The following is a 20527-nucleotide window of genomic DNA, read 5'->3' as shown; positions in this document are numbered from 1 at the left end:
TCTCAGCAACCACACGTCATGAGTTGTCATCACATTTTGATTGGTTGATGTGTGTTTTTCACCAATAGGGAAGAGGTGTATTTTTTGCTTTCAAACACTTTTGCTTTGTGAGAGAAGGTAGAATGTCCCGTCTTTACTCTTCGTTTACACACTGAACGCAACAAAAATGACCAGGAAAAGTGCAGCGTTTTTAATCTATCATAACTATTGTTCTACTTGTTCTATCAAGATCATTTAAAAACTAGTTTAGAGTTTTAACAGTTTAAATTAACACTGTGAGGCTGCATCTGGTCGCTCTGCTGTCTTAAATCAGTCATGTGATCAGGATGCGGCGACGCGTCCATCGACTACAGAGGGTTAACTCACTTTTCTGCTCAGACACAGAAATGGAGGTTGGTGAAAGGAAGAAGACACACTGAACCACAAGCCCAGATCCATGTAAAGGTGGATAATAGATTTTCCTCACTGGTGAATGGGAATGAATAAGAGTTCTGTTCTAATGAGAACAACACAAGCTAACAGCATGGTGAAGACTGAGAGAGCTTCAGGAAAACAGAAGCTACATCAGAAAAAGAGGGATCCTCATACGCTGATCATTGGAGATGAATCTGTGAAAAATGTTCAGATGATTATCAACAAAAATGTAAAAGGTTCTTTGTTTACCTGATGACATGGTATCAGACCTGGAAGGAAGAGTTTCCACACGTGAAGAATGTTGTGATTGATTTTAGAATAAATGATATCAGGAAGGAGCAGTCTGAGGTGTTGAAGAAGAATTCTGTTTATTCTTGTTGGAAATTGTGAGTATTTTGCAGAAAAAAGTGTATATCAGTGGTTCCTTACCTCCAGTTCTCAAAGGAGACATGAACTTCTCTAGAATGTATTCTCTGAATAAGTTAGTGTCTGCTGCTTGTGCTGAACATTCACACATTCCTCTGTGATCAGCACCATGCTTCATTTCCTCTGATAGTTCTGGTCTGTTTGTGATATGTGAAAGCTCACTAGAACTCTGGTATGGAGCAAACAAGTGACTCTGGTCCTCTATAAAATGTGGGTCTAGGTTCACCTCAACTGAAGCATGATGTGGTTTTTAATCATGTGAGAAAGTAAACAGGACCAAATATAGAACTTTATGTTAAAGAACAATACACACACCTCATAGAGTGTCTCTGCTGGCTGTGAATCCTTGAATTTGGTTGATCAGATGAAATAAGACCCAATAAGCTGTGTTTCTAATGGTTAGATGGTTAACAATAACATAATACATAATAACATTTTCATTTACAAACTGCTAAGATCTGGCCAGTATGGGGCTTGAACCCATGACCTTGGCGTTATTAGCACCACGCTCTGACCACCTGAGCTAACTGGCCTATGAAGCTGTAAACATGTGTAAAAATATGGTTACGAGCAGTGCGTTACTTTTTACAGTAACTTGTACTGTAATGAAATATTTTTTTAAAGAAATAATGCCGTTACCATTACATTATGCTGCGTTTGTCCGTTACTTTGCTAGCTGCGGTGTACTTCCTGTTTACAGTGGCTCTACATATTTTTGCGGGACGCCGTGCCAACCACGGTAAAACAGAAGAAGAAGAAGAAGAAGAAGAAGAAGAAGAAGAAGCATTGTCAGCATGTTTCTGTTTACATCACGTGCACCAATCATAGTGAGTCAAGAACAGGACGAGCTTCTCAGAGTGGAAATACGCGTATTAATTTACTTATTTGTCTCCAAACGATGCATCGGTGAAGCGCTAAGCTAACGCTACATTGGTGGATGTGATAGAAGCCTCTGCACCGAAACAACAGCGTATGGATTTTAATGAACTGTGACTGTTGAGAAAAATGCTGTGAATTTGTTTTTCCACATTTATTTTTATAAGCATTTTCAACAGCAGAATGTGCACCTGGAATACACACAGCTTACTTTACATTACTGTGCTAAGGCTGAAAAAATACTGTTTTAATTTTGGAGCAGCTGTTTTGTGCTTTATATGCACATCATTTATGGTTGTTTTATGGCAGTTTTTGTAAAGCAGAGTTGGTCAAAATGTATTCCTAATGTTAATTCAGATTGATTTCATTTATTTATTTTAGAAGGTTTTTTGTGTTTATGTTGAACATTATTGCTAGTTTTTGTACTTAACCTGTCAGGGAACATTCTAAGGCTAAACACAACTGTTTTATGATGCTGAAGCCACTTTAATTTTTAATAATATTCAGGTTGTTTTGTGTGTTATTTATTTCACAATTTCTTGTAATATTTACAGTTTCTGCTGGTCTCAGATAAATAAACTGGTATTGAAAGAATACTTAGTGTTTCAGTCAGATTGGTGTTTGTAAAGATTAATACTGAGCAGAGTTTAGTTCTGTTAATGTAAATGATTATAAACTTTAGGGTTTGATACAGTAACATTTCATTTATCAGAGGTTTTTATCAATGTTAATACAGGGGCACAGTTGATCAACAGTGGATTATTATATTATTACAGCACTAATATGAAGCTGTACGGACACAAATGACCCAAAATAAATAATACATTCTTTCATTCTAAGTAACTCAAAAGTTACTTTTTGCAGTAACGCATTACTTATTTCAGTAACTCACACAACACTGGTTACGAGTTAAAGCGCTTACGGTTCAAAACACCTAGAAAGTGGTGAGTAGACAATTAAAGCATGATATAACAACTGTAGCACAACTAGCATGTGGTTAAGATACATGGGTGTTTGTTGAGAGCTGATTGAACAAAGGCTATTGATTGGTAGCCTTTCAAATTGGTAAAAAAATAAAATAAAGATTTGATGACGGAGTTGGAATTCCCTCATAACTGAGGACCAAAATAAGACCACACACTATCATAACTGTTGACATTAAGATGGAACTGTAAGAGAAAAAAGTTACACCATGAGATGGATTTTTAGAGCCCCGCCCCCAAAACTTAAAAAAAAGTGATGCCCAGTAGTACATGTAAGTGGTGTGGTGTATATTTGCCATGTGAAAGATCGTCTATGCTGTCACACACAGGGCCTCATAGCTCAGAGGTTAGAGCACTGGTCTAGTAAACCAGGGGTCGTGAGTTCAATTCTCACTGAGGCCTTCTCTGGACTGTGGAGTTAATCACTGGTTGTGATTCTGATAAGATGTTAATTCTAAGAACAAAAACTTGGTTTTAATATAGATTTAAGTTTATTTCAAAATGAGTCAATTTGTATCAAGAAACAGCTTAATCATTTTTCACTAATACTGAGTCAGTTTTTACTTAGATTAGTTGTTTTCTTCTTGTTCCAAAGATTTCATTTGCAAAATTAAAAAAATAAAATAAAATTAAAAAAATGATAATAATTTGTTTATAGTGAGTATATTTCACTTATTATTGTGCTGGAGGAAGTTTGATTTCAAGTAATTTAATCTAATAATCATCCATTTCTGCTTATTTTAACACTTTAGAATATTAATCTGGACCTTCTTATTTTAAGATTTAACATATTTTTTCAATATTTCTTGTTTAGTAAATTTCACTTACTGCATCCTGATTAGCAATCATTTATTAGCTTTAGGTTTGGACCAGACGTGGGCCACACAATACTCAGTCTAGTATTGGTCACACCCAAAAGTATCGCTCAAAATACATACAGTATATATAGAACTGTACATAGAACTGTAACATGGTTCCCCAGTTTAGCACTAAATTATAATTTTTATAGATTTTTCATGGAAATTACTGTTACAATGTAAATTATCTGAACTCATTTCTAATGTAATTACAAATACAACAGCAACATATTTTTTAAATTACAATTATACCATCATTTTACTTCATGATCACTAGGGATGCAACGATTAATTGTAAGGCAGTTAAAAATCGATTCATAGGTATCACAGTTCACATCGATGCTCTGAAAAATGAATCCCAGTACTTTTTTTAAACAGCAGAGGCCGCTATCTAATTATACTTCCAGAGGTGTTGGCGGCGGGCAGAATCTGCTACTACTTTCTTTCTGGCTACTCCGCCAAAGCTGTCTCTGGCTGGTTGCCATCGGCGGAGTCAGACATGTTGTCCGCGAGTCGCGCTATCAACAGCTGATGGGATTAGGCGCACCGATGACGTCGACGGCAGCGCGGATTGATGGAAACGGAAGAGAAAATAGTGCCGATTAAAACTGGAGGTATGAATTTTTTTATGGGCGGTTTTGTGATGTAAATGAATCAAGAGTTCAAACGCATATCTCTTTTTCTATTAAAAACGCACAGTTTTGTGACCCCGGAACTAACCGGGACTACTTTCTTGACCAACTTCAAACGGCCAGAACTCGGACCAGGGACGTGACCACTGAGTGAAACAATGTGTATGCACTATAGTGATGGTGAGGATTGCATACAACGTCATGTCTTAAATAGACGAACTATCCCTTTAAGACTTGGTGGCAGCAAAATGTAGTAAATGTCTTAAAAATATTTCTTTAAAATTAACCTTATTTCCATTTAAGATTTGACGAGCAAAAGGATTGTTCCAGCATTTAAATGTGTGAGAGTGCACGTAGTTAATTTCAGAATAAATAATATATTGTCTAAAAAAGATGTGAGTGTTTTAATCTCTGAAGAACTGAGTAAACAGTTGTTTTCCCTCATTTCACCTTCTCTCCCTTTCTTTGACTTTTTGTCCTGGTTTTCCTTTCGTGAGGAAAGACATGCTGCTTTCTATCTCCTGCTCCACGTCACATCCAAAGTTCAGACTACCTGTATACATATACCTGACTCAGCACTGCAGACTACCTGTATACATATACCTGACTCAGCACTGCAGACTACCTGTATGCATATACCTGACTCAGCACTGTAGACTACCTGTATACATATACCTGACTCAGCACTGCAGACTACCTGTATACATATACCTGACTCAGCACTGCAGACTATCTGTATACATATACCTGACTCAGCACTGCAGACTACCTGTTTACATATACCTGACTCAGCACTGCAGACTACCTGTTTACATATACCTGACTCAGCACTACAGACTACCTGTATACATATACCTGACTCAGCACTGCAGACTACCTGTATACATATACCTGACCCAGCACTGCAGACTACCTGTTTACATATACCTGACTCAGCACTGCAGACTACCTGTATACATATACCTGACTCAGCACTGCAGACTACCTGTATACATATACCTGACTCAGCACTGCAGACTACCTGTATACATATACCTGACTCAGCACTGCAGACTACCTGTTTACATATACCTGACTCAGCACTGCAGACTACCTGTTTACATATACCTGACTCAGCACTGCAGACTACCTGTTTACATATACCTGACTCAGCACTGCAGACTACCTGTATACATATACCTGACTCAGCACTGCAGACTACCTGTATACATATACCTGACTCAGCACTGCAGACTACCTGTATACATATACCTGACTCAGCACTGCAGACTACCTGTATACATATACCTGACTCAGCACTGCAGACTACCTGTATACATATACCTGACTCAGCACTGCAGACTACCTGTATACATATACCTGACTCAGCACTACAGACTACCTGTATACATATACCTGACTCAGCACTGCAGGCTACCTGTATACATATACCTGACTCAGCACTGCAGACTACCTGTTTACATATACCTGACTCAGCACTTCAGACTACCTGTTTACATATACCTGACTCAGCACTGCAGACTACCTGTATACATATACCTGACTCAGCACTGCAGACTACCTGTATGCATATACCTGACTCAGCACTGCAGACTACCTGTATACATATACCTGACTCAGCACTGCAGACTACCTGTTTACAAATACCTGACTCAGCACTACAGACTACCTGTATACATACTGTATACCTGACTCAGCAATGCAGACTACCTGTTTACATATACCTGACTCAGCACTGCAGACTACCTCTTTACATATACCTGACTCAGCACTGCAGACTACCTGTTTACATATACCTGACTCAGCACTTCAGACTACCTGTTTACGTAAACCTGACTCAGCACTGCAGTCTATCTGTATACATATACCTGACTCAGCACTGCAGACTACCTGTTTACATATACCTGACTCAGCACTGCAGACTACCTGTATACATATACCTGACTCAGCACTACAGACTACCTGTTTACATATACCTGACTCAGCACTGCACACTACCTGTATACATATACCTGACTCAGCACTGCAGACTACCTGTATACATATACCTGACTCAGCACTGCAGACTACCTGTATACATATACCTGACTCAGCACTGCAGACTACGTGTTTACATAAACCTGACTCAGCACTGCAGACTACCTGTTTACATATACCTGACTCAGCACTGCAGACTACCTGTATACATATACCTGACTCAGCACTGCACACTACTTGTTTACATATACCTGACTCAGCACTGCAGACTACCTGTTTACATATACCTGACTCAGCACTGCACACTACCTGTATACATATACCTGACTCAGCACTGCAGACTACCTGTATGCATATACATGACTCAGCACTGCAGACTACCTGTATACATATACCTGACTCAGCACTGCAGACTACCTGTATACATATACCTGACTCAGCACTACAGACTACCTGTATACATACACCTGACTCAGCACTGCAGACTACCTGTATACATATACCTGACTCAGCACTGCAGACTACCTGTATACATATACCTGACTCAGCACTACAGACTACCTGTATACATATACCTGACTCAGCACTGCAGACTACCTGTTTACATATACCTGACTCAGCACTGCAGACTACCTGTTTACATATACCTGACTCAGCACTGCAGACTACCTGTATACATATACCTGACTCAGCACTGCAGACTACCTGTATACATATACCTGACTCAGCACTGCAGACTACCTGTATACATATACCTGACTCAGCACTGCAGACTACCTGTATACATATACCTGACTCAGCACTGCAGACTACCTGTATACATATACCTGACTCAGCACTGCAGACTACCTGTATACATATACCTGACTCAGCACTACAGACTACCTGTATACATATACCTGACTCAGCACTGCAGGCTACCTGTATACATATACCTGACTCAGCACTGCAGACTACCTGTTTACATATACCTGACTCAGCACTTCAGACTACCTGTTTACATATACCTGACTCAGCACTGCAGACTACCTGTATACATATACCTGACTCAGCACTGCAGACTACCTGTATGCATATACCTGACTCAGCACTGCAGACTACCTGTATACATATACCTGACTCAGCACTGCAGACTATCTGTTTACAAATACCTGACTCAGCACTACAGACTACCTGTATACATACTGTATACCTGACTCAGCAATGCAGACTACCTGTTTACATATACCTGACTCAGCACTGCAGACTACCTCTTTACATATACCTGACTCAGCACTGCAGACTACCTGTTTACATATACCTGACTCAGCACTTCAGACTACCTGTTTACGTAAACCTGACTCAGCACTGCAGTCTATCTGTATACATATACCTGACTCAGCACTGCAGACTACCTGTTTACATATACCTGACTCAGCACTGCAGACTACCTGTATACATATACCTGACTCAGCACTACAGACTACCTGTTTACATATACCTGACTCAGCACTGCACACTACCTGTATACATATACCTGACTCAGCACTGCAGACTACCTGTATACATATACCTGACTCAGCACTGCAGACTAACTGTATACATATACCTGACTCAGCACTGCAGACTACCTGTATACATATACCTGACTCAGCACTGCAGACTACGTGTTTACATATACCTGACTCAGCACTGCAGACTACCTGTTTACATATACCTGACTCAGCACTGCAGACTACCTGTATGCATATACCTGACTCAGCGCTGCAGACTACCTGTATACATATACCTGACTCAGCGCTGCAGACTACCTGTATACATATACCTGACTCAGCACTGCAGACTACCTGTATACATATACCTGACTCAGCACTGCAGACTACCTGTATACATATACCTGACTCAGCACTACAGACTACCTGTATACATATACCTGACTCAGCACTACAGACTACCTGTATACATATACCTGACTCAGCACTGCAGACTACCTGTATACATATACCTGACTCAGCACTGCAGACTACCTGTATACATATACCTGACTCAGCACTACAGACTACCTGTATACATACACCTGACTCAGCACTGCAGACTACCTGTATACATATACCTGACTCAGCACTGCAGACTACCTGTATACATATACCTGACTCAGCACTGCAGACTACCTGTTTACATATACCTGACTCAGCACTACAGACTACCTGTATACATATACCTGACTCAGCACTGCAGACTACCTGTATACATATACCTGACTCAGCACTACAGACTACCTGTATACATATACCTGACTCAGCACTGCAGACTACCTGTATACATATACCTGACTCAGCACTGCAGACTACCTGTATACATATACCTGACTCAGCACTGCAGACTACCTGTATACATATACCTGACTCAGCACTGCAGACTACCTGTTACATATACCTGACTCAGCACTGCAGACTACCTGTTTACATATACCTGACTCAGCACTGCAGACTACCTGTTTACATATACCTGACTCAGCACTGCAGACTACCTGTTTACATATACCTGACTCAGCACTGCAGACTACCTGTATACATATACCTGACTCAGCACTACAGACTACCTGTATACATATACCTGACTCAGCACTGCAGGCTACCTGTAAACATATACCTGACTCAGCACTGCAGACTACCTGTATACATATACCTGACTCAGCACTGCAGACTACCTGTTTACATATACCTGACTCAGCACTGCAGACTACCTGTTTACATATACCTGACTCAGCACTGCAGACTACCTGTATACATATACCTGACTCAGCACTGCAGACTACCTGTATGCATATACCTGACTCAGCACTGCAGACTACCTGTATACATATACCTGACTCAGCACTGCAGACTACCTGTTTACATATACCTGACTCAGCACTACAGACTACCTGTATACATATACCTGACTCAGCACTGCAGACTACCTGTATACATATACCTGACTCAGCACTGCAGACTACTTGTTAACATATACCTGACTCAGCACTGCAGACTACCTGTTTACATATACCTGACTCAGCACTGCACACTACCTGTATACATATACCTGACTCAGCACTGCAGACTACCTGTATGCATATACATGACTCAGCACTGCAGACTACCTGTATACATATACCTGACTCAGCACTGCAGACTACCTGTATACATATACCTGACTCAGCACTACAGACTACCTGTATACATACACCTGACTCAGCACTGCAGACTACCTGTATACATATACCTGACTCAGCACTGCAGACTACCTGTATACATATACCTGACTCAGCACTGCAGACTACCTGTATACATATACCTGACCCAGCACTGCAGACTACCTGTTTACATATACCTGACTCAGCACTGCAGACTACCTGTATACATATACCTGACTCAGCACTGCAGACTACCTGTATACATATACCTGACTCAGCACTGCAGACTACCTGTATACATATACCTGACTCAGCACTGCAGACTACCTGTTTACATATACCTGACTCAGCACTGCAGACTACCTGTATACATATACCTGACTCAGCACTGCAGACTACCTGTATACATATACCTGACTCAGCACTGCAGACTACCTGTTTACATATACCTGACTCAGCACTGCAGACTACCTGTATACATATACCTGACTCAGCACTGCAGACTACCTGTTTACATATACCTGACTCAGCACAGCAGACTACCTGTATACATATACCTGACTCAGCACTGCACACTACCTGTTTACATATACCTGATTCAGCACTGCAGACTACCTATTTACATATACCTGACTCAGCACTGCAGACTACCTGTATACATATACCTGACTCAGCACTGCAGACTACCTGTATACATATACCTGACTCAGCACTGCAGACTACCTGTATACATATACCTGACTCAGCACTGCAGACTACCTGTATACATATACCTGACTCAGCACTGCAGGCTACCTGTAAACATATACCTGACTCAGCACTGCAGACTACCTGTATACATATACCTGACTCAGCACTGCAGACTACCTGTATACATATACCTGACTCAGCACTGCAGACTACCTGTATACATATACCTGACTCAGCACTGCAGACTACCTGTTTACATATACCTGACTCAGCACTTCAGACTACCTGTTTACATATACCTGACTCAGCACTGCAGACTACCTGTATACATATACCTGACTCAGCACTGCAGACTACCTGTATGCATATACCTGACTCAGCACTGCAGACTACCTGTATACATATACCTGACTCAGCACTGCAGACTACCTGTTTACATATACCTGACTCAGCACTACAGACTACCTGTATACATACTGTATACCTGACTCAACAATGCAGACTACCTGTTTACATATACCTGACTCAGCACTGCAGACTACCTGTTTACATATATCTGACTCAGCACTGCAGACTACTTGTATACATATACCTGACTCAGCACTGCAGACTACCTGTATACATATACCTGACTCAGCACTGCAGACTACCTGTATGCATATACATGACTCAGCACTGCAGACTACCTGTATACATATACCTGACTCAGCACTGCAGACTACCTGTATACATATACCTGACTCAGCACTGCAGACTACCTGTATACATATACCTGACCCAGCACTGCAGACTACCTGTTTACATATACCTGACTCAGCACTGCAGACTACCTGTATACATATACCTGACTCAGCACTGCAGACTACCTGTATACATATACCTGACTCAGCACTGCAGACTACCTGTATACATATACCTGACTCAGCACTGCAGACTACCTGTTTACATATACCTGACTCAGCACTGCAGACTACCTGTTTACATATACCTGACTCAGCACTGCAGACTACCTGTTTACATATACCTGACTCAGCACTGCAGACTACCTGTATACATATACCTGACTCAGCACTGCAGACTACCTGTATACATATACCTGACTCAGCACTGCAGACTACCTGTATACATATACCTGACTCAGCACTGCAGACTACCTGTATACATATACCTGACTCAGCACTGCAGACTACCTGTATACATATACCTGACTCAGCACTGCAGACTACCTGTATACATATACCTGACTCAGCACTACAGACTACCTGTATACATATACCTGACTTAGCACTGCAGACTACCTGTATACATATACCTGACTCAGCACTGCAGACTACCTGTATGCATATACCTGACTCAGCACTGCAGACTACCTGTATACATATACCTGACTCAGCACTGCAGACTACCTGTTTACATATACCTGACTCAGCACTACAGACTACCTGTATACATATACCTGACTCAGCACTGCAGACTACCTGTATACATATACCTGACTCAGCACTGCAGACTACCTGTTTACATATACCTGACTCAGCACTGCAGACTACCTGTATACATATACCTGACTCAGCACTGCACACTACCTGTTTACATATACCTGATTCAGCACTGCAGACTACCTGTTTACATATACCTGACTCAGCACTGCAGACTACCTGTATACATATACCTGACTCAGCACTGCAGACTACCTGTATACATATACCTGACTCAGCACTGCAGACTACCTGTATACATATACCTGACTCAGCACTGCAGACTACCTGTATACATATACCTGACTCAGCACTGCAGGCTACCTGTAAACATATACCTGACTCAGCACTGCCGACTACCTGTATACATATACCTGACTCAGCACTGCAGACTACCTGTTTACATATACCTGACTCAGCACTTCAGACTACCTGTTTACATATACCTGACTCAGCACTGCAGACTACCTGTATGCATATACCTGACTCAGCACTGCAGACTACTTGTTAACATATACCTGACTCAGCACTGCAGACTACCTGTTTACATATACCTGACTCAGCACTGCACACTACCTGTATACATATACCTGACTCAGCACTGCAGACTACCTGTATACATATACCTGACTCAGCACTACAGACTACCTGTATACATACACCTGACTCAGCACTGCAGACTACCTGTATACATATACCTGACTCAGCACTGCAGACTACCTGTATACATATACCTGACTCAGCACTGCAAACTACCTGTATACATATACCTGACCCAGCACTGCAGACTACCTGTATACATATACCTGACTCAGCACTGCAGACTACCTGTATACATATACCTGACTCAGCACTGCAGACTACCTGTATACATATACCTGACTCAGCACTGCAGACTACCTGTTTACATATACCTGACTCAGCACTGCAGACTACCTGTATACATATACCTGACTCAGCACTGCAGACTACCTGTATACATATACCTGACTCAGCACTGCAGACTACCTGTATACATATACCTGACTCAGCACTGCAGACTACCTGTTTACATATACCTGACTCAGCACTGCAGACTACCTGTATACATATACCTGACTCAGCACTGCAGACTACCTGTTTACATATACCTGACTCAGCACTGCAGACTACCTGTATACATATACCTGACTCAGCACTGCACACTACCTGTTTACATATACCTGATTCAGCACTGCAGACTACCTGTTTACATGTACCTGACTCAGCACTGCAGACTACCTGTATACATATACCTGACTCAGCACTGCAGACTACCTGTATACATATACCTGACTCAGCACTGCAGACTACCTGTATACATATACCTGACTCAGCACTGCAGACTACCTGTATACATATACCTGACTCAGCACTGCAGGCTACCTGTAAACATATACCTGACTCAGCACTGCAGACTACCTGTATACATATACCTGACTCAGCACTGCAGACTACCTGTTTACATATACCTGACTCAGCACTGCAGACTACCTGTTTACATATACCTGACTCAGCACTGCAGACTACCTGTATACATATACCTGACTCAGCACTGCAGACTACCTGTATGCATATACCTGACTCAGCACTGCAGACTACCTGTATACATATACCTGACTCAGCACTGCAGACTACCTGTTTACATATACCTGACTCAGCACTACAGACTACCTGTATACATACTGTATACCTGACTCAGCAATGCAGACTACCTGTTTACATATACCTGACTCAGCACTGCAGACTACCTCTTTACATATACCTGACTCAGCACTGCAGACTACCTGTTTACATATATCTGACTCAGCACTGCAGACTACTTGTATACATATACCTGACTCAGCACTGCAGACTACCTGTATACATATACCTGACTCAGCACTACAGACTACCTGTATACATATACCTGACTCAGCACTGCAGGCTACCTGTAAACATATACCTGACTCAGCACTGCAGACTACCTGTTTACATATACCTGACTCAGCACTTCAGACTACCTGTTTACATATACCTGACTCAGCACTGCAGACTACCTGTTTACATATACCTGACTCAGCACTTCAGACTACCAGTTTACATATACCTGACTCAGCACTGCAGACTACCTGTTTACATATACCTGACTCAGCACTGCAGACTACCTGTTTACATATATCTGACTCAGCACTGCAGACTACCTGTATACATATACCTGACTCAGCACTGCAGACTACCTGTATACATATACCTGACTCAGCACTGCAGACTACCTGTATACATATACCTGACTCAGCACTACAGACTACCTGTATACATATACCTGACTCAGCACTGCAGGCTACCTGTAAACATATACCTGACTCAGCACTGCAGACTACCTGTATACATATACCTGACTCAGCACTGCAGACTACCTGTTTACATATACCTGACTCAGCACTTCAGACTACCTGTTTACATAAACCTGACTCAGCACTGCAGTCTACCTGTATACATATACCTGACTCAGCACTGCAGACTACCTGTTTACATATACCTGACTCAGCACTGCAGACTACCTGTATACATATACCTGACTCAGCACTACAGACTACCTGTTTACATATACCTGACTCAGCACTGCACACTACCTGTATACATATACCTGACTCAGCACTGCAGACTACCTGTATACATATACCTGACTCAGCACTGCAGACTACCTGTATACAAATACCTGACTCAGCACTGCAGACTACCTGTATACATATACCTGACTCAGCACTGCAGACTACGTGTTTACATATACCTGACTCAGCACTGCAGACTACCTGTTTACATATACCTGACTCAGCACTGCAGACTACCTGTATGCATATACCTGACTCAGCGCTGCAGACTACCTGTATACATATACCTGACTCAGCGCTGCAGACTACCTGTATACATATACCTGACTCAGCACTGCAGACTACCTGTATACATATACCTGACTCAGCACTGCAGACTACCTGTATACATATACCTGACTCAGCACTACAGACTACCTGTATACATACACCTGACTCAGCACTGCAGACTACCTGTATACATATACCTGACTCAGCACTGCAGACTACCTGTATACATATACCTGACTCAGCACTGCAGACAACCTGTTTACATATACCTGACTCAGCACTGCAGACTACCTGTTTACATATACCTGACTGAGCACTGCAGACTACCTGTATACATATACCTGACTCAGCACTACAGACTACCTGTATACATATACCTGACTCAGCACTGCAGACTACCTGTATACATATACCTGACTCAGCACTGCAGACTACCTGTATACATATACCTGACTCAGCACTGCAGACTACCTGTATACATATACCTGACTCAGCACTGCAGACTACCTGTATACATATACCTGACTCAGCACTACAGACTACCTGTATACATATACCTGACTCAGCACTGCAGGCTACCTGTAAACATATACCTGACTCAGCACTGCAGACTACCTGTATACATATACCTGACTCAGCACTGCAGACTACCTGTATACATATACCTGACTCAGCACTGCAGACTACCTGTATACATATACCTGACTCAGCACTACAGACTACCTGTATACATACACCTGACTCAGCACTGCAGACTACCTGTATACATATACCTGACTCAGCACTGCAGACTACCTGTATACATATACCTGACTCAGCACTGCAGACTACCTGTTTACATATACCTGACTCAGCACTACAGACTACCTGTATACATACTGTATACCTGACTCAGCAATGCAGACTACCTGTTTACATATACCTGACTCAGCACTGCAGACTACCTGTTTACATATATCTGACTCAGCACTGCAGACTACTTGTATACATATACCTGACTCAGCACTGCAGACTACCTGTATACATATACCTGACTCAGCAATGCAGACTACCTGTATACATACTGTATACCTGACTCAGCACTGCAGACTACCTGTTTACATATACCTGACTCAGCACTGCAGACTACCTGTTTACATGTATCTGACTGAGCACTGCAGACTACTTGTATACATATACCTGACTCAGCACTGCAGACTACCTGTATACATATACCTGACTCAGCACTGCAGACTACCTGTATACATATACCTGACTCAGCACTGCAGACTACCTGTATACATATACCTGACTCAGCACTGCAGACTACCTGTTTACATATACCTGACTCAGCACTGCAGACTACCTGTATGCATATACCTGACTCAGCACTGCAGACTACCTGTTTACATATACCTGACTCAGCACTGCAGACTACCTGTTTACATATATCTGACTCAGCACTGCAGACTACTTGTATACATATACCTGACTCAGCACTGCAGACTACCTGTATACATATACCTGACTCAGCAATGCAGACTACCTGTATACATACTGTATACCTGACTCAGCACTGCAGACTACCTGTTTACATATACCTGACTCAGCACTGCAGACTACCTGTTTACATGTATCTGACTGAGCACTGCAGACTACTTGTATACATATACCTGACTCAGCACTGCAGACTACCTGTATACATATACCTGACTCAGCACTGCAGACTACCTGTATACATATACCTGACTCAGCACTGCAGACTACCTGTATACATATACCTGACTCAGCACTGCAGACTACCTGTTTACATATACCTGACTCAGCACTGCAGACTACCTGTATGCATATACCTGACTCAGCACTGCAGACTACCTGTATGCATATACCTGACTCAGCACTGCAGACTACCTGTATACATATACCTGACTCAGCGCTGCAGACTACCTGTATACATATACCTGACTCAGCACTACAGACTACCTGTATACATATACCTGACTCAGCACTGCAGACTACCTGTATACATATACCTGACTCAGCACTGCAGACTACCTGTATACATATACCTGACTCAGCACTACAGACTACCTGTATACATATACCTGACTCAGCACTGCAGACTACCTGTATACATATACCTGACTCAGCACTGCAGACTACCTGTTTACATATACCTGACTCAGCACTACAGACTACCTGTATACATATACCTGACTCAGCACTGCAGACTACCTGTATACATATACCTGACTCAGCACTGCAGACTACTTGTTTACATATACCTGACTCAGCACTGCAGACTACCTGTTTACATATACCTGACTCAGCACTGCACACTACCTGTATACATATACCTGACTCAGCACTGCAGACTACCTGTATGCATATACATGACTCAGCACTGCAGACTACCTGTATACATATACCTGACTCAGCACTGCAGACTACCTGTATACATATACCTGACTCAGCACTGCAGACTACCTGTTTACATATACCTGACTCAGCACTACAGACTACCTGTATACATATACCTGACTCAGCACTGCAGACTACCTGTATACATATACCTGACTCAGCACTGCAGACTACTTGTTTGCATATACCTGACTCAGCACTGCAGACTACCTGTTTACATATACCTGACTCAGCACTGCACACTACCTGTATACATATACCTGACTCAGCACTGCAGACTACCTGTATGCATATACATGACTCAGCACTGCAGACTACCTGTATACATATACCTGACTCAGCACTGCAGACTACCTGTATACATATACCTGACTCAGCACTACAGACTACCTGTATACATATACCTGACTCAGCACTGCAGGCTACCTGTAAACATATACCTGACTCAGCACTGCAGACTACCTGTATACATATACCTGACTCAGCACTGCAGACTACCTGTTTACATATACCTGACTCAGCACTTCAGACTACCTGTTTACATATACCTGACTCAGCACTGCAGACTACCTGTATACATATACCTGACTCAGCACTGCAGACTACCTGTATGCATATACCTGACTCAGCACTGCAGACTACCTGTATACATATACCTGACTCAGCACTGCAGACTACCTGTTTACATATACCTGACTCAGCACTACAGACTACCTGTATACATACTGTATACCTGACTCAGCAATGCAGACTACCTGTTTACATATACCTGACTCAGCACTGCAGACTACCTCTTTACATATACCTGACTCAGCACTACAGACTACCTGTATACATATACCTGACTCAGCACTGCAGGCTACCTGTAAACATATACCTGACTCAGCACTGCAGACTACCTGTTTACATATACCTGACTCAGCACTTCAGACTACCTGTTTACATATACCTGACTCAGCACTGCAGACTACCTGTTTACATATACCTGACTCAGCACTTCAGACTACCTGTTTACATATACCTGACTCAGCACTGCAGACTACCTGTTTACATATGCCTGACTCAGCACTGCAGACTACCTGTTTACATATATCTGACTCAGCACTGCAGACTACCTGTATACATATACCTGACTCAGCACTGCAGACTACCTGTATACATATACCTGACTCAGCACTGCAGACTACCTGTATACATATACCTGACTCAGCACTACAGACTACCTGTATACATATACCTGACTCAGCACTGCAGGCTACCTGTAAACATATACCTGACTCAGCACTGCAGACTACCTGTATACATATACCTGACTCAGCACTGCAGACTACCTGTTTACATATACCTGACTCAGCACTTCAGACTACCTGTTTACATATACCTGACTCAGCACTGCAGACTACCTGTATACATATACCTGAGTCAGCACTGCAGACTACCTGTATACATATACCTGACTCAGCACTGCAGACTACCTGTTTACATATACCTGACTCAGCACTTCAGACTACCTGTTTACATATACCTGACTCAGCACTGCAGACTACCTGTATACATATACCTGACTCAGCACTGCAGACTACCTGTATACATATACCTGACTCAGCACTGCAGACTACCTGTATACATATACCTGACTCAGCACTGCAGACTACCTGTTTACATATACCTGACTCAGCACTACAGACTACCTGTATACATACTGTTTACCTGACTCAGCAATGCAGACTACCTGTTTACATATACCTGACTCAGCACTGCAGACTACCTGTTTACATATACCTGACTCAGCACTGCAGACTACCTGTATACATATACCTGACTCAGCACTACAGACTACCTGTATACATATACCTGACTCAGAGCAGAACTTCCGGCAGCTGAGCTGACAGCAGCAAAAGAGCAGAGCGGAGCTCACAGAGGAATTTATTTACTAAACATGAATTTTTTCTTCTGAGAAATGATACGATACCTCAACATCAAACTCTATCATTTACCATCTGACTCTGGCTCTGAGGTAATCATCTACTGCTTTTTTATTTGCTGGCTCAACTGGAAAGCTAAGTAGCAAGCTAGCTAGCTACAAGTAGCAAGCTAACTAGCAGAAGAATGGCTCTTTCCACAACAGAATACAGCAGTCTCCTCCAAAAGATTACTGAACTGGAGACTACAGTGCGAGGAATACAAGTAAACATTGAGGTTAATGGACACTGTGGATATGATAATGATACGACTGTGCCGCTGTTTCAAAACAGCGGAGTGGATAAAGCTAACTCGCTACCAGCCCGTGCTAACAATGCTATCAGGCCTAGGGAGGATCCTGTTCCCATTGATAAGCCAACAGGTGTGAGTCCTCCCTGGAATACTCTGGGAGCTAAGCCTAAGAAAAAGTCATATCCACTTCAAAGGCTAACGGGCCGAGCAAAGCGCCCTGATATCAATAATGAGACGGACTGGCCTGCACTGGCTTCGCAGACTGCAGCCTCAACATCAACTCCCTTGTCTGCCCAGGCACAAAAGTGGACATCTGCTAAAGGCAGGAGTATCACCAAGTCACAAACCCAGTTTCATGTAGAACTGGGTAATCGATTCGCCCCACTGCTGAATGACCAAGGATCTGGCTCTAATGAGGTCAACACACAACCTTCTGGAACTGCGAAGACTGAAAGTGCTTCAGGAAAACAAAAGCGACAGGGTAGGCCAAAGCAACAACCTCACACACTGATAGTGGGAGACGTTTCTGTTAAAGATGCTCGGAAGATGTTTAGCAGCAACGTGAAAGTGATCTGCCTACCTAATGACACAGTATCAGACCTGGCTGACAAAATCTTGCATATCGTTGCAGATTACCCGCATTTGAAAAATGTTGTGATTCATTTTGGGTTAAATGATTTAGCCAAGGAGGAGTCTGAGGTGTTAAAGCAGGATTTCACCCATCTGCTAAAAACTGTGAGCTGTATACAGCCTAAAGTGTTCATCAGTGGCCCGATACCTCCAGTCCGCAAAGGAGATCTGAAATTCTCAAGGATTTACTCTTTGAATAAATTTCTGTCTTCGGCTTGTGCTGCCCTTTCACTAAATTTTATAGAAAATTTTCCTATTTTTTGGGAACGTCGTCATCTTTTTAGAGCAGATGGACTGTGTCTAAACAAGGCTGGAGTAAAACTCTTCACATCCAACTTGTTTTACTTCACCAGTCACACTGCTATCAGTTCTGATAAAGACAGAGGACAACATGTACCATCGGAGAACAAAACAACAAGGAAAGAACATGGAGTCAATGAGCTTCCAGCAAGAAATAAAAATCGCCAAAATGAAGAGGTCAACCAAACCCCCGCATCTCAGGACCCACCTGCTTCACCCCAAAATTCACCTACTTCCACCTCATCCAGCTTCTCTCCTACCCCTGCCTTCTTGGATTTAACTGCCCAGATGAACGAGCTGGTTCTGGCTGGCACAAGACTAACACCCCACCCTTTACCCCACCATGGTCAATCTGCACCACCCATCCCTCCTCGACGATACCAGGCTCAGGATCACTCTTCTCCTCAGGCCAGCTGTGTTCAACTTAGAGCGACAAAGGTCTGATGTGTGCTGGGTCTAGACTGCAATAGCTCTATTTTTAGGAACAACCAGAAAAAGTCAGGGCCCTATGGAGTTAATGCATCTTCTTTAATTCCTGTGGTGACAGGTAACACAGGTAAAATTGTGAAATTAAAGAAAAGCAAAAAGCTTTATAGAGATAAAAATTTGACTCC

The 20527-nt window shown here is 42.4% G+C and overlaps 2 non-coding genes across 2 annotated transcripts; one reads left to right on the top strand and one right to left on the bottom strand.

The window, feature by feature from the left end:
* Positions 1–1299: 1299 nt before the first annotated feature.
* Positions 1300–1373, bottom strand: trnai-aau (transfer RNA isoleucine (anticodon AAU)). The gene has a single exon. It is a non-coding gene; the product is annotated as a tRNA-Ile (tRNA).
* Positions 1374–3028: 1655 nt separating this feature from the next.
* Positions 3029–3101, top strand: trnat-agu (transfer RNA threonine (anticodon AGU)). Its single transcript has one exon. It is a non-coding gene; the product is annotated as a tRNA-Thr (tRNA).
* Positions 3102–20527: the final 17426 nt, after the last annotated feature.

This window comes from Gouania willdenowi, unplaced genomic scaffold (genome assembly GCF_900634775.1).
Source record: "Gouania willdenowi unplaced genomic scaffold, fGouWil2.1 scaffold_260_arrow_ctg1, whole genome shotgun sequence".
In the NCBI taxonomy this organism is placed as follows: domain Eukaryota; kingdom Metazoa; phylum Chordata; class Actinopteri; order Blenniiformes; family Gobiesocidae; genus Gouania; species Gouania willdenowi.
The sequence above is the reverse complement of the archived record's forward strand: the minus strand, read 5'-3'. Positions and strand labels throughout refer to the sequence as shown.